This window comes from Triticum aestivum, chromosome 4B (genome assembly GCF_018294505.1).
Source record: "Triticum aestivum cultivar Chinese Spring chromosome 4B, IWGSC CS RefSeq v2.1, whole genome shotgun sequence".
NCBI lineage: Eukaryota > Viridiplantae > Streptophyta > Magnoliopsida > Poales > Poaceae > Triticum > Triticum aestivum.
In genome coordinates, this window is record NC_057804.1 from 355,079,023 (window position 1) to 355,096,618 (window position 17,596).

Consider the following 17,596-nt stretch of genomic DNA (forward strand, 5'->3'; position numbering starts at 1 on the left):
CTATCTGGGTCATGTAATATCTGGTAAAGGTATTGCTGTTAACCCTGAGCGAGTTCAAGCCGTCCTTAATTGGACTCCACCCGAATCGGTCAAGCAAGTTCGGAGTTTTCTAGGCTTAGCGAGCTATTGTCGTCGCTTTGTCGAGAACTTCTCCAAAGTTGCTAAACCTCTAACCGAACTCCTCAAGAAAGATAAGAAGTTCGAATGGACTCCACAATGTGAGCACAGCTTTCAGGAACTGAAAAGACGCCTGACCTCTGCTCCCGTACTGGTACCGCCAGACTTCTCCAAGGACTTTGTTATCTACTGCGACGCCTCGCGACAAGGACTAGGTTGCATTCTCATGCAAGATCGACACGTAATTGCTTACGCTTCACGGCAATTGCACCCACATGAGGAGAATTATCCTACTCATGATCTAGAGCTTGCAGCCGTAGTCTATGCACTTAAGACCTGGCGACATTACCTCCTCGGTAATCGTTGCGAAATATTCACTGATCACCAAAGTCTGAAGTACATTTTCACCCAACCGGATTTGAATCTCAGGCAGAGACGTTGGGTTGAATTGATCACAGACTTCGACTTAGGAATAACCTATACCCCAGGGAAAGCCAACGTCATGGCTGATGCGCTAAGTCGTAAATCTTATTGTAACAACCTGATGTTACAACAAAGTCAACCGCTTCTCCATGAGGAATTTCGGAAAGCTTAACCTTCACATTGTTCCTCAAGGTTTTCTCTCCACCTTGGTGGCAAAACCTACCCTTACGGATCAAATTATCAAAGCACAGAAGGTAGATCCGGGAATCTCCCGCATCAAGAGGAACATTCAGAAAGGAATTGCGAATTGTTTCTCCATTAATGATCAAGGAGTCGTATACTTCGGGGATCGACTAGTGGTTCCCAAAGTGCGCAACCTAAGGCGATTAATCCTTAAGGAAGCTCATGAATCTCCTCTCACCATTCATCCCGGTAGTACTAAGATGTATCAGGACCTACGCCAGAGGTTCTGGTGGACTAGGATGAAGAGAGAAATTGCTCAGTATATTGCAAATTGCGACGTCTGTCGTCGTGTAAAAGCAGAGCATCAACGGCCTGCTGGCACCCTTCAACCCTTAGCTATTCCTGAATGGAAATGGGATAAAATTGGTATGGATTTCATTACCGGTTTTCCCAGGACCAAGAGAGGGAATAATGCTATTTTCGTCGTGGTCGATCGTCTTTCCAAAGTAGCTCATTTCTTACCTGTTCGTGAGAGTATAACCGCTAGTCAGCTGGCAGACTTATACATCTCCCGAATAGTGTCCCTCCATGGTGTTCCTTTGGAAATCAATTCGGATCGAGGAAGTCTTTTCACCTCTCGATTTTGGGAAAGTTTCCAAAATGCTATGGGAACCCGTCTCTCCTTTAGCACCGCTTTCCACCCTCAGTCAAGTGGTCAAGTGGAACGCGTCAACCAGATTCTAGAAGACATGCTTCGAGCCTCTGTTATCTCTTCGGAATGGACTGGGAGAAGTGCCTTCCATTTGCCGAATTCGCTTACAACAACAGCTATCAATCTAGCTTGGGTAAAGCCCCTTTTGAAGTTCTCTATGGACGACGATGTCGAACACCCCTTAACTGGTCAGAGACCGGGGAAAGACAATTCTTTGGCCCGGATATGATTCAGGAAGCAGAAGAACAAGTTCGTATCGTTCGTGAAAAGTTGAAAACAGCCCAATCCCGTCAAAAGAGTCAATATGACCGAAAACATAAGGCTATGACTTTCGAGGTTGACGAGAAGGCTTATCTTCGGGTCACCCCTCTGAAGGGAACCCATCGTTTCGGTATCAAAGGCAAATTGGCTCCTCGTTACATTGGACCTTTTCGCATTCTTGCCAAACGAGGAGAAGTTGCCTACCAGTTGGAACTACCTCCGCACCTCTCCAGAGTTCACGATGTCTTCCACGTTTCTCAACTCAGGCGTTGCTTCTCGGATCCTATCCGTGAAGTGGACCACGAAACGCTTGATCTCCAAGATAATCTTACATATCGAGAGTACCCCATTCGTATCCTCGATCAAGCCGAACGTACCACGCGACGTCATAATATCAAGTTTCTCAAGGTTCAATGGTCGCACCATTCTGAGGATGAAGCAACTTGGGAAAGGGAGGATCGTCTTCGACTTGAATATCCCGCCTTCTTCCGGAGGAACCCAAATCTCGGGACGAGATTCTTTTGAGTGGGGGTGAGTTGTCACACCCTAGCTAGTCATGCATTAGAGTGTTGCATCATGTTTACTCTTTCATCAGAAACTTGAAATGGGGATGACAGAACCCCCAGTCCCCTCTGAAACCAACTAGGGTTACTAAAATAATTTTTCAATGAACCTGAAATGCCCTTCTAAAATGCCCATCATTTTTGTCTTGGTTCAGAACCTCTGCCAAAAGTGGTGCACATTTTCCTAGGCCATCCTAGGGTTTTTGAATTAAATCATAAATATTTGAATTTGGGCATTTAAAATAATATAAAATATTTAAATGCTCAAATATCTCCAAACTAAAATGTTTCATGTTGGAAATAATCCAACTATGGACCAGGAGTAGTTGGTGATTTTTGGAGTTGCCTAGGTATTTTATTTAATTCAACAAAGTTGCAGATATATTAAATAAAAATAGAAATAGAAAAAAGGGGGAAAACTTACCTGTGTGGCCCAGCCAGCTGGCCGGCCCAGCTAGCCAGCCCAGCCACCACCGCCGTCGTCTCCTGGCGCCAGTCGGCCAGGCGTGTGGCCGGCGCGCGCGCACGGCCACCGCGCCACGCCACCTGCTCGCCTGCTTGCCTGCCCTCCCCTCCTCGCTCGGTGTCCCCGGACGACGCCACACCAGCGTGTCCCCGAGCCCGCTAACCATCCCTGCAGCTCCGCGGTGAGCCCCCGGATCATTTCCCCCTTCTCCCCTGGTCTCTTGCGACCTCTAGGCCCTAGCCCCACCTCGGCCGAGACCTCCACGCCGCCGGCGATGTCGCCGTCGTGGCCACGGTCGTCGTAGCACCCAACCGAGCACACCATCATGCTCCCCGCCTCACCAGGAGCACGCAGCACGCACCAACGCTTCCCCAAACCCCCTGCAACACTGATCCCGACCGCACCCGACCTCCGGCCGCCGCAGCCGAGCTCGCCTCCGTCAACTCCGGCCACCCCGAGCCCAACCACCACCACCAATAGACGCGGCTCAACCTCAGCAACACGTAGATGCCTTCCGCCGTCCATTTGGTTGCCGGAATGGCAAAAAGCACTTTCGCCGCCGTCTCGGACCTCGCCGGCGTCATGTCGCCGGTGGGGTTTGACTTGCCCGACCTGGGGTTTGACCCCCCAGGGTCACTGACGCGTGGGCCCTGTCGGCCAGGTGGTTAGGTTAGCGCTAACTACTGTTAGTTAACCCCCCTGACACTGACAGTGGGCCCCAGCGCCACTAATCCCTAATTAGGATTAATTTAATCCTGTTTAACCCCCCCTGTCACTGACGTGTGGCCCCCACACGTCAGGTTTGACCTCAGCCAGCCACAGTTGACCACTGACGTCATGCTGACGTCATGCTGACGCAGTAATTGAATTTCTGGATTTAAATTAAATCAGGAAATTCCAGAATATTATTTAAACTTCAAAAATTCATAACTTTTATTCTGTAACTCCAAATTGGACAAATTATATATGAAAAATGATCAGAAAAATCCAATCTATCCATCTGTACTATTTTCATGCATGATCAAACAAGTTAAATTGATGTTTTAAGCAGAACAAGGAAAAGCACTTTAAAAGGCCATATTTGAATTTGAAATTTGAATCTTTGATTCAAATTTGTTCAAACCCTTCTGGTTTAGTTGCATTAGCCCAACACACTCATATTGCCATGTTTCATGCATGCATCATATTGTTGCACATTGTTTGGTGATGCTTGTGTATCGATGTCCTTTGCGACAGGATCTGTCCCCGAGGAGTACCGTGATTACCCTAACGAAGAACCGTATCCGTGCATCGAACCATCAGGCAAGCAACCAACCATTTGATCATATCGATACAATCCCATGTTCTCGCTCCTGCTCTCTTTTACTGCATTAAGACAACGCGATTCAAACTGCTGTGTGCTACGGTAGTTGAACCCATTTCCTCTGCATGACCTGTCATTGCCACAGTAACTAGATGAAACCCACTAGCATGTGTAGGAGTTGATTGAGCCATATGTATGTGTTGTTCCTACCTTGCTATGCCTGCTATGCTTAGAGTCGTGTCAGGTCTGGTTCATCTGGGTGATGGGCTAGAGTGAAATGATTATGTCGGTAATGAGAGTGGTGTGGTGAACACGATTTGGTAAAGGTATCGATGAGAGGCCATGTAGGAGTACATGGTGGGTTGTTTCATTGAAGCCGACCTTAAGCACTGAGATCTGTATGTGTGATTTAAGAATCAGCTACTACCATGCATTGGGCCCGAAACCAATGGACCCCTCTCGACTTCTTATTCACCCTAGTTCTCCGTCCAGGAGTTGCAAGTAGTTTCTGGTGTTTGTAGCCTACTGGAGGCCGTGGACAGCGCTGACCGTAGGGGTGGGCTGTGATGCGGTAGGTACGTGGCACGGTGTACCGAATACCCGTTAGGTATCTCGGGAACCCTGTTCACATCGTTCGGGGCCGTATGGGAAACCTCGGCCGGACTCCCTGCGGATGGAACCTGAATAGGCGATAAACCTGGACTGGAGGCTTAGGTGATTAGGTAGGTCGTGGCCGACACCCACGTTGGGCTTCCGCTTGAAGGTTGCCGAGTACATGTCGTGTAAGCGACGGTAAGTGGTGAGAGCGTGTATGAAGAAGTACACCCCTGCAGGGTTAACATGATCTATTCGAATAGCCGCGTCCGCGGTAAAGGACTACTTGGTTGCCTATACAGTTCATAGACAAGTAAATGGAAACTACTAAAAGCCTCAAGATAAGTGTGAGTGCCGAGGATGGCTCTTCCGTAGGAAGACGGAGGTGGATCCTCGGTAGTGTATTGAAGTGGTGAGTAGTGGACTCGTGTGCGCAAAACCATTTCAAGTTGGAGTATCGTAGGATAGTCTAGCCAAGAGTCAAAGCTGGCTTGCTGCAATAACTCCACCAACCCTTCTTGATACTATGCATGTATGTAGGATCTGATGTAAGTCTTGCTGAGTACCTTTGTACTCATGTTGCTATAATCTACATTTTTACAGAAGACGCTGCAACCCCTTCTGATGGGTTCTATGTAGACGTTGACATCAACGAGTAGGCTAAAGACCCAGGTGGTGACCCTGAGCTTGTGAAGGACCACGTAGTATAGCTAGGCTTTCCAAGCCTCTTTTATTTTACTAGTTGTCTGTACTCAGACAAGTTACTTCCGCTGCTGGTTTGTATGACTGTATGACTTGTATGTTGGGTCGTGAGACCCGTACCTTTGTGTATGTTATGTATGGCTCCCTGAGCCTTAAATAAAGTACTTGTGTCGTAGAGTCATGTTGTGATGCTTCGTTGTATTTGCACATATCGAGCATATTGTGTGTATGATTGAAATGCTTGGTATGTGTGGGATCTGACTATCTAGTTGTTTATCTTTAGTAGCCTCTCTTACCGGGAAATGTCTCCTAGTGTTACCGCTGAGCCATGGTAGCTTGCTACTGCTCTGGAACACTTAGGCTGGCCGGCATGTGTCCTTCTTCGTTCCTGTGTCTGTCCCTTCGGGGAAATGTCACGCTTTGAGTACCGGAGTCCTGTTAGCCCGCTACAGCCCGGTTTACCGGAGTCCTGCTAGCCCAGTGCTACAGCCCGGACCCACTTGCTGATGACCGACACGTTCGAAGCTGGGTCATGGATGCCTGTCCCTGTAAGTCTGTGCCACTTTGGGTTTACGACTAGTCATGTCAGCCCGGGCTCTTTATCATATGGATGCTAGCGACACTATCATATACGTGAGCCAAAAGGCGCAAACGGTCCCGGGAAAAGGTAAGACGACACCCGTGGGGATACCGTGCGTGAGGCCGCAAAGTGATATGAGGTGTTACCAGCTAGATCGATGTGACATCGAGTCGGGGTCCTGACAGCGGTACTCATTGATGTCAACGTCTATGTAGAACCCATTAGAAGGGGTGCAGCGTCTTCTGTAAAAATGTAAATTATAGCAACATGAGTACAAAGGTACTCAGCAAGACTTACATCAGATCCTACATACATGCATATTATCAAGAAGGGTTGGTGGAGTTATTGCAGCAAGCCAGCTTTGACTCTTGGCTAGGCTAACCTACGAGACTCCAACTTGAAATGGTTTTGCGTACACGAGTCCACTACTCACCACTTCAATACACTACCGAGGATCCACCTCCGTCTTCCTACGGAAGAGCCATCCTCGGCACTCACACTTATCTTGAGGCTTTTAGTAGTTTCCATTTACTTGTCTATGAACTGTATAGGCAACCAAGTAGTCCTTTACCGCGGACGCGGCTATTCGAATAGATCATGATAACCCTGCAGGGGTGTACTTCTTCATACATCTCACCACTTACGTCGTTTACACGACATGTACTCGGCAACCTTCAAGCGAAGCCCGTGGGTGTCGGCCACGACCTACCTAATCACCTAAGCCTCCAGTCCAGGTTTATCGCCTATTCAGGTTCCATCCGCAGGGAGTCCGGCCGAGGTTTCCCATACGGCCCCGAACGATGTGAACAGGGTTCCCGAGATACCTAACGGGTATTCGGTACACCGTGCCACGTACCTACCGCATCACAGCCCACCCCTACGGTCAGCGCTGTCCACGGCCTCCAGTAGGCTACAAACACCAGAAACTACTTGCAACTCCTGGACGGAGAACTAGGGTGAATAAGAAGCCGAGAGGGTCCATTGGTTTCGGGCCCAATGCATGGTAGTAGCTGATTCTTAAATCACACATACAGATCTCAGTGCTTAAGGTCGGCTTCAATGAAACAACCCACCATGTACTCCTACATGGCCTCTCATCGATACCTTTACCAAATCGTGTTCACCACACCACTCTCATTACCGACATAATCATTTCACTCTAGCCCATCACCCAGATGAACCAGACCTGACACGACTCTAAGCATAGCAGGCATAGCAAGGTAGGAACAACACATACATATGGCTCAATCAACTCCTACACATGCTAGTGGGTTTCATCTAGTTACTGTGGCAATGACAGGTCATGCAGAGGAAATGGGTTCAACTACCGTAGCACACAGCAGTTTGAATCGCGTTGTCTTAATGCAGTAAAAGAGAGCAGGAGCGAGAACATGGGATTGTATCGATATGATCAAATGGTTGGTTGCTTGCCTGATGGTTCGATGCACGGATACGGTTCTTCGTTAGGGTAATCACGGTACTCCTCGGAGGCAGAACCTGTCGCAAAGGACATCGATACACAAGCATCACCAAACAATGTGCAACAATATGATGCATGCATGAAACATGGCAATATGAGTGTGTTGGGCTAATGCAACTAAAACCAGAAGGGTTTGAACAAATTTGAATCAAAGATTCAAATTTCAAACTCAAACATGGCCTTTTAAAGTGCTTTTCCTTGTTCTGCTTAAAACATCAATTAACTTGTTTAATCATGCATGAAAATAGTACAGATGGATAGATTGGATTTTTCTGATCATTTTTCATATATAATTTGTCTGATTTGGAGTTACAGAATAAAAGTTATGAATTTTTAAGTTTAAACTATATTCTGGAATTTCCTATATTAGATTAATTCCAGAAAATCAATTATTGCGTCAGCCTGACGTCAGTGTGACGTCAGCAGGTCAACGGAACACGTCCGGGTCAAACCTGACAGTGGGTCCCGCGTGTCAGGGTGATTAATTAATTAAAGTTTAATTAAAACTAAACCTGTTTAATTAACAGGGCTGGGCCCCACCTGTCATTGACTCAGGGGAGTCAACCAGGGCCCACCCGTGGTCAAACCCGGGTCGGCTGCACCGGCGTTTAGCCGCCGGCGAGCCCGACGCGGCGGCGGAAGTGGTTTTGGCTGTTTCGGCCACCAAATGGGTCGCGGAGACCACCGGAGTGGAGCTGAGGACGAGCCGCAGCTCTTGGTGGAGTCCGTTGGGGTCGGGGTGGCCGGAGTTGGCGCCGGCGACGACTTTGGCGGCCACCGGGGTTCGGCCGAAGACGAACTTGACGCTAGAGGGGTCGGTGAGGCGGGGAGTGCTAGCTAGGTGCTACGTGACACGGTGAGCATGATGGACACCGTGGAGTGGCCGGAGGGTGACCGGGAGCACGTCGGCGACGAGCTCCACGGCGGTGGGTGCGGTTGAGCTCCGGGAGGTCGCTACACGGCTCGGGAGCAAGAAAAGAGGGGGGGAAGATGGCTAAGCTCACAGTGAGTGCGACGAAGCCCTTGGTGCGGCCGGGATGGACCGGAGCGACGACGGCGTTGAAGGGGATCTCCGGCGACGGCGGTTCGGGCGAGGTCGTTGCGGTGGACTCGGGCGTTGCGAGCGCTCGGGGCTCGGCTTGCTCGATGGAGTGGACAGCGGCGGAGCTCCTGGACACGATGAGAGGACGCACGGGCGGCGGGAGCACGGCTACGACGAAGGCACGGCGATGGTGGCGTCGGTCATGGCGGGGAGCGCGAGGGGGAGGAGCTGGAGAGAGAGGGGGTGTCTGGGGGTTCGGGGGAGCGAGGGAGGCCGATCCACGACGTCACCGGGCGAGGGGAGCGGCGAGGCGGCGAGCAGGTGCGTGGCGCACGCTGCGGTCGCCGTCGGGCACCTGCCTGCCTGCCTGGCCGGCAAGCAGCTCGCTGGAGCGGCGCTGGGCTGGGCCGGCAGGTGGGCCGGGTGCTGGCGCCAGGTAAGTTTTTCCATTTTTTCTGTTTTCTGTTTTTTTAATACTTCTGCAACTTTGTTGAATTAAATAAAATACTTAGGCAACTCCTAAAATCACCAAACTACTCCTGGTCCATAGTTGGATTATTTCCAACATGAAACATTTTAGTTTGGAGATATTTGAGCATTTAAATATTTTATATAATTTTAAATGCCCAAATTCAAATATTTATGATTTAATTCAAAAACCCTAAGATGGCCTAGGAAAATGTGCACCACTTTTGGCAGAGGTTCTGAACCAAGACAAAAATGATGGGCATTTTAGAAGGGCATTTCAGGTTCATTGAAAAATTATTTTAGTAACCCTAGTTGGTTTCAGAGGGGACTGGGGGTTCTGTCATCCCCATTTCAAGTTTCTGATGAAAGAGTAAACATGATGCAACACTCTAATGCATGACTAGCTAGGGTGTGACAACTCACCCCCACTCAAAAGAATCTCGTCCCGAGATTTGGGTTCCTCCGGAAGAAGGCGGGATACTCGAGTCGAAGACGATCCTCCCTTTCCCAAGTTGCTTCATCCTCAGAATGGTGCGACCATTGAACCTTGAGAAACTTGATATTATGACGTCGCGTGGTACGTTCGGCCTGATCGAGGATACGAATGGGGTACTCTCGATATGTAAGATTATCTTGGAGATCAAGCGTTTCGTGGTCCACTTCACGGATAGGATCCGAGAAGCAACGCCTGAGTTGAGAAACGTGGAAGACATCGTGGACTCTGGAGAGGTGCGGAGGTAGTTCCAACTGGTAGGCAACTTCTCCTCGTTTGGCGAGAATGCGAAAAGGTCCAATGTAACGAGGAGCCAATTTGCCTTTGATACCGAAACGATGGGTTCCCTTCAGAGGGGTGACCCGAAGATAAGCCTTCTCGTCAACCTCGAAAGTCATAGCCTTATGTTTTCGGTCATATTGACTCTTTTGACGAGATTGGGCTGTTTTCAACTTTTCACGAACGATACGAACTTGTTCTTCTGCTTCCTGAATCATATCCGGGCCAAAGAATTGTCTTTCCCCGGTCTCTGACCAGTTAAGGGGTGTTCGACATCGTCGTCCATAGAGAACTTCAAAAGGGGCTTTACCCAAGCTAGATTGATAGCTGTTGTTGTAAGCGAATTCGGCAAATGGAAGGCACTTCTCCCAGTCCATTCCGAATGAGATAACAGAGGCTCGAAGCATGTCTTCTAGAATCTGGTTGACGCGTTCCACTTGACCACTCGACTGAGGGTGGAAAGCGGTGCTAAAGGAGAGACGGGTTCCCATAGCATTTTGGAAACTTTCCCAAAATCGAGAGGTGAAAAGACTTCCTCGATCCGAGTTAATTTCCAAAGGAACACCATGGAGAGACACTATTCGGGAGATGTATAAGTCTGCCAGCTGACTAGCGGTTATACTCTCACGAACAGGTAAGAAATGGGCTACTTTGGAAAGACGATCGACCACGACGAAAATAGCATTATTCCCTCTCTTGGTCCTGGGAAAACCGGTAATGAAATCCATACCAATTTTATCCCATTTCCATTCAGGAATAGCTAAGGGTTGAAGGGTGCCAGCAGGCCGTTGATGCTCTGCTTTTACACGACGACAGACGTCGCAATTAGCAATATACTGAGCAATTTCTCTCTTCATCCTAGTCCACCAGAACCTCTGGCGTAGGTCCTGATACATCTTAGTACTACCGGGATGAATGGTGAGAGGAGATTCATGAGCTTCCTTAAGGATTAATCGCCTTAGGTTGCGCACTTTGGGAACCACTAGTCGATTCCCGAAGTATACGACTCCTTGATCATTAATGGAGAAACAATTCGCAATTCCTTTCTGAATGTTCTCTTGATGCGGGAGATTCCCGGATCTACCTTCTGTGCTTTGATAATTTGATCCGTAAGGGTAGGTTTTGCCACCAAGGTGGAAAGAAAACCTTGAGGTACAATGTGAAGGTTAAGCTTCCGAAATTCCTCATGGAGAAGCGGTTGACTTTGTTGTAACATCAGGTTGTTACAATAAGATTTACGACTTAGCGCATCAGCCATGACGTTGGCTTTCCCTGGGGTGTAGGTTATTCCTAAGTCGAAGTCTGTGATCAATTCAACCCAACGTCTTTGCCTGAGATTCAAATCCGGTTGGGTGAAAATGTACTTCAGACTTTGGTGATCAGTGAATATTTCGCAACGATTACCGAGGAGGTAATGTCGCCAGGTCTTAAGTGCATAGACTACGGCTGCAAGCTCTAGATCATGAGTAGGATAATTCTCCTCATGTGGGTGCAATTGCCGTGAAGCGTAAGCAATTACGTGTCGATCTTGCATGAGAATGCAACCTAGTCCTTGTCGCGAGGCGTCGCAGTAGATAACAAAGTCCTTGGAGAAGTCTGGCGGTACCAGTACGGGAGCAGAGGTCAGGCGTCTTTTCAGTTCCTGAAAGCTGTGCTCACATTGTGGAGTCCATTCGAACTTCTTATCTTTCTTGAGGAGTTCGGTTAGAGGTTTAGCAACTTTGGAGAAGTTCTCGACAAAGCGACGACAATAGCTCGCTAAGCCTAGAAAACTCCGAACTTGCTTGACCGATTCAGGTGGAGTCCAATTAAGGACGGCTTGAACTCGCTCAGGGTTAACAGCAATACCTTTACCAGATATTACATGACCCAGATAGGTCACTTCTGACAACCAGAATTCACATTTAGAAAATTTGGCATAAAGGCGATGCTCTCGAAGTTTCTTCAACACTAGCCTTAGATGTTCGGCATGTTCTTCCTCGTTCTTGGAGTAGATGAGTATATCATCGAGATAAACTACGACGAATTTATCCAAATACTCCATGAAGATTGAGTTCATTAACCGAGAAAAGGTGGCTGGAGCGTTGGTTAAACCGAAGGACATGACGGTGTACTCGTATTGGCCATAACGAGTAACAAAGGCCGTTTTAGGAATGTCCCCGTTTCTGATTTTGATTTGATGGTAGCCCAACCTCAAATCCATCTTGGAGAAGACTGAGGATCCAGCGAGCTGATCATACAGGTCGTTGATCCTGGGAAGCGGATATTTGTTCTTGATTGTGACCAAATTGACAGGTCGGTAATCTACAACCATCCGGTCCGTACCATCCTTCTTCTTGACGAATAGGACGGGGCAAGCCCACGGAGATGAACTAGGTCGGATGAAACCCTTTTTCAAGGACTCATCGAGTTGTTTCTTAAGCTCGGCTAGTTCTAGGGGTGCCATCTTATAGGGTCTTCTAGCAATCGGAACGGTTCCTGGAATGAGGTCTATTACGAACTCAACATCCCTGTCAGGTGGAACACCTGGCAATTCCTCTGGAAAGACATCCGGGAAGTCACGGACTACCGGAACGTCCTCAAGGTCTGGCAAAGGGCTGGCGTTAAGAGAATATAATTGTCGCTTGGCTATTCGGGTCAAGACATTGACTATCTTCCCCGAAGGATGGGTGAGTTGAACAGTCCTAGAGAAGCAATCAATTTTGGCATGATGAGCTGACATCCAGTCCATACCCAAAATGATATTAATATCTGAAGATTTAAGGGCTATCAAAGATGCGAGGAAAACAAGTCTGTCGACTTGGATTTCATTTCCATGACTTACCCTAGAGGTCTGCCATCTAGACCCGGAGTAGAATTTCCATAGTGGATGGCATGTCACAGAATGCACGTTATGCAAACGAGCATAGTTTTCAGATATAAAAGAATGAGAGGCTCCTGTATCGAAAAGAACAGATGCCGGGTGGCAATTAACAAGAAGCGTACCGAGAACGACGTTGGGATCCTCTTGAGCTTCTTCGGCAGAGATACAGTTGACATGGCCACGTGAAGCGGTGACCGGCTTGGCGTGGAACACTTTTCCCTGTCGGCTTGCCACGGCCAACAGCTTTAGCAGATTGATTGGGGTTGGTCTGGGGACACTCACGCATATAGTGACCAGATTCCCCACACTTGAAACAAGTCACGGAACTGGTACGTGGAGGAGCATTATTGGTTGGACCCCCATAGGGCTTGGCTGGTGCAGACTGTTGAACGGGGCGAGGCGCCTGGAAAGATGGCCTCGGTGTGAACCTGGGTGGCAGGGCGGTGTTGGGTACCCACACGCGGCGCTTCTGAGGACCAGCACCGGATGAGGAACCCATGTCACGGCCATGCTTGCGTGTTGCGTCATAGTCAGTCTGACCAGTTTCAGCACTGATGGCTTTGTTGACAAGTTTCTGAAAAGATGTGCACTCATGCAGACGGAGGTCGCGGCGAAGCTCAGGACTAAGGCCCTTACGGAACCTTGCTTGCTTCTTGGCGTCAGTAGAAACTTCCTCAGTTGCATATCGTGCGAGATTACCAAACTCCCTGCTGTAAGCATCCACAGAAAGTCGGCCTTGGGTGAAACTGCAAAATTCTTCACGTTTACGGTCCATGAGACCCTCCGGAATGTGATGTTCACGGAAAGCCTCGCTGAATTCAGCCCAAGTAGTGACATGGCCCGCTGGGCGCATAGCTCCATAATTCTCCCACCATAGACTGGCGGGGCCTTCAAGATGATATGCAGCAAAGGTGACCTTGTCAGCCTCCGCTACCAGCGCGGAACGCAGTTTGTGAGAGATACTGCGAAGCCAGTCATCAGCGTCGAGAGGCTCGACGGAGTGGTGGAACGTGGGTGGATGCAATTTGATAAAATCACTGAGTGACACCACGTTAGCCTCTGATGGTGTGCTGTGTTCTGTTCAATACGCTCCAACAAACGGTTGGTCTCCCGCTTGTTTCTCTCAGCTTCCATCATAACCTCGGCTAGTGAAGGAGGATGAGGCAGATTTGCATTCCTGACTTCACTGCCTTCGGCCTGCTCTTGAGGAGCAGGGTTAGTGCGCGTGTTGACCATCCTAGGTAAACAAGACAATGATTTAGTCAGGATGATAAAATTCCGACATAGGATACATAATGTAAGGAATAACTCGGAATGCAAGATGATCATCCGTATGACATGGTAGATACAGAAACTGCTTCTTTATTCCATCGTCATACACACCATACAGGGTTTAGTACAAGACCAAACAAAGTACTATTACGGTGAAAAGAGGATTACATCTCATCGGAGGCATCCCAAGCTCCTATACATTATTTTTCTACACCTCCGGAAGAGTACAAACTAGGTCATATCCCACGAGTCACGCGGGACGATAGACGACACAGCTAGTGCGAACTAGTGATACTACCACTAACTCAGACCGATCCGTAGTAGTCCTCGTAGAAGTCACCTCCATAGCCTGGAAGCTCAACATGATCATCCGGAAACAGACGATCTCGCGGAGCTTGTGGACCATAGGGGCTAGGATGAGGTCTTGGACCAACAGACGGTGGCCTGCGGGGACCGCGAGGTGGGGTGATGCCTCCTACATCACGCCAACCATCACGTCTGGCAGAGCAGATCTCACAGGATAGAGATCGCGCATATCTGAATATCCAGCTTGCACCGCCGGTGCGAACCGAGTCAAAGTGGCCCAGTGGTCAGCACGGGTATTGAAGAGCTCTAACCTTAAGGCCCGATTTTCACGGTCCTTATCCTCGAGCATCTCAGCAGTGGTGCGAGTCCGTGAATCCTCCTGAGTGGGGTCAGCATAGATAGCCTGGAGATACCCTTGTGCTCCCGGAAGTGATCCTGGCATATACCGGAAATCAGAGTCCCGAAATAGACCAGATCTGACTCGCATAATGGTCATCATAGAGTAGGCGGCGTCCTGCACAGCCATCTCAATAGTAACCCCGAGTCCATAGGAGCAGTGAAGAGGCTCGGTGGATCCAGGATAAGATGGAAATATCCTGACAGTGCAGAGATACTGGCTTTGATTAAAGTCTCGGAATTGCTCTTCGACCGTGTACTCAGGATACCAGCGGTATCCAGCCTCAGTCATTACCCTGACCAACTTGGCAGTATGGCCGGGTACATCTAGGCATCGAGTCAGGCGAACCACTTGATTGAGGTCGCGAGTGGCCATCTGAAAGCACAATCATAATGCAAAGGCATTAGAATTTCTAGCAAAATTTCGGCAGCATAACAGCTGTAAATGCTCAAGAAGGATTTTGAGACATTTGACAAAGGATTTCGTACACACTCAACATCATCATATCAAAGTTCTGAATCCATTCTAGCAACATAATGTGGTAGTAGAACTGAACTAGGCTTGTATCCATCAAACTTATAAGGTACTACTGATTAGTAACACGTGATCCTGATAGAGAGAACAGATCCTAATTCCTTAACCCCCGGTGGAAGAATGGACTGACTCAGATCAGAATGTCATAAGATAAAGGAGTAAAAAGAGCCTTACGTTCCAACCCACAAACAATTCCCCTACATATAACTAAAGAATTTCTAGACTCAACATCGACCAGTTTGGCTTGGAGAACCTACAGGCAGTCCGGCTCTGATGCCAACGCTGTCAGGACCCCGACTCGATGTCACATCGATCTAGCCGGTAACACCTCATATCACTTTGCGGCCTCACGCACGGTATCCCCACGGGTGTCGCCTTACCTTTTCCCGGGACCGTTTGCGCCTTTTGGCTCACGTATATGATAGTGTCGCTAGCATCCATATGATAAGGAGCCCGGGCTGACATGACTAGTCGTAAACCCAAAGTGGCACAGACTTACAGGGACAGGCATCCATGACCCAGCTTCGAACGTGTCGGTCATCAGCAAGTGGGTCCGGGCTGTAGCACTGGGCTAGCAGGACTCCGGTAAACCGGGCTGTAGCGGGCTAACAGGACTCCGGTACTCAAAGCGTGACATTTCCCCGAAGGGACAGACACAGGAACGAAGAAGGACACATGCCGGCCAGCCTAAGTGTTCCAGAGCAGTAGCAAGCTACCATGGCTCAGCGGTAACACTAGGAGACATTTCCCGGTAAGAGAGGCTACTAAAGATAAACAACTAGATAGTCAGATCCCACACATACCAAGCATTTCAATCATACACACAATATGCTCGATATGTGCAAATACAACGAAGCATCACAACATGACTCTACGACACAAGTACTTTATTTAAGGCTCAGGGAGCCATACATAACATACACAAAGGTACGGGTCTCACGACCCAACATACAAGTCATACAGTCATACAAACCAGCAGCGGAAGTAACTTGTCTGAGTACAGACAACTAGTAAAATAAAAGAGGCTTGGAAAGCCTAGCTATACTACGTGGTCCTTCACAAGCTCAGGGTCACCACCTGGGCCTTTAGCCTACTCGTTGATGTCAACGTCTACATAGAACCCATCAGAAGGGGTTGCAGCGTCTTCTGTAAAAATGTAGATTATAGCAACATGAGTACAAAGGTACTCAGCAAGACTTACATCAGATCCTACATACATGCATATTATCAAGAAGGGTTGGTGGAGTTATTGCAGCAAGCCAGCTTTGACTCTTGGCTAGGCTATCCTACGATACTCCAACTTGAAATGGTTTTGCGCACACGAGTCCACTACTCACCACTTCAATACACTACCGAGGATCCACCTCCGTCTTCCTACGGAAGAGCCATCCTCGGCACTCACACTTATCTTGAGGCTTTTAGTAGTTTCCATTTACTTGTCTATGAACTGTATAGGCAACCAAGTAGTCCTTTACCGCGGACGCGGCTATTCGAATAGATCATGTTAACCCTGCAGGGGTGTACTTCTTCATACACGCTCTCACCACTTACCGTCGTTTACACGACATGTACTCGGCAACCTTCAAGCGGAAGCCCAACGTGGGTGTCGGCCACGACCTACCTAATCACCTAAGCCTCCAGTCCAGGTTTATCGCCTATCCAGGTTCCATCCGCAGGGAGTCCGGCCGAGGTTTCCCATACGGCCCCGAACGATGTGAACAGGGTTCCCGAGATACCTAACGGGTATTCGGTACACCCGGCCACGTACCTACCGCATCACAGCCCACCCCTACGGTCAGCGCTGTCCACGGCCTCCAGTAGGCTACAAACACCAGAAACTACTTGCAACTCCTGGACGGAGAACTAGGGTGAATAAGAAGTCGAGAGGGTCCATTGGTTTCGGGCCCAATGCATGGTAGTAGCTGATTCTTAAATCACACATACAGATCTCAGTGCTTAAGGTCGGCTTCAATGAAACAACCCACCATGTACTCCTACATGGCCTCTCATCGATACCTTTACCAAATCGTGTTCACCACACCACTCTCATTACCGACATAATCATTTCACTCTAGCCCATCACCCAGATGAACCAGACCTGACACGACTCTAAGCATAGCAGGCATAGCAAGGTAGGAACAACACATACATATGGCTCAATCAACTCCTACACATGCTAGTGGGTTTCATCTAGTTACTGTGGCAATGACAGGTCATGCAGAGGAAATGGGTTCAACTACCGTAGCACACAGCAGTTTGAAACGCGTTGTCTTAATGCAGTAAAAGAGAGCAGGAGCGAGAACATGGGATTGTATCGATATGATCAAATGGTTGGTTGCTTGCCTGATGGTTCGATGCACTGATACGGTTCTTCGTTAGGGTAATCACGGTACTCCTCGGAGGCAGAACCTGTCGCAAAGAACACCGATACACAACCATCACCAAACAATGTGCAACAATATGATGCATGCATGAAACATGGCAATATGAGTGTGTTGGGCTAATGCAACTAAAACCAGAAGGGTTTGAACCAATTTGAATCAAAGATTCAAATTTCA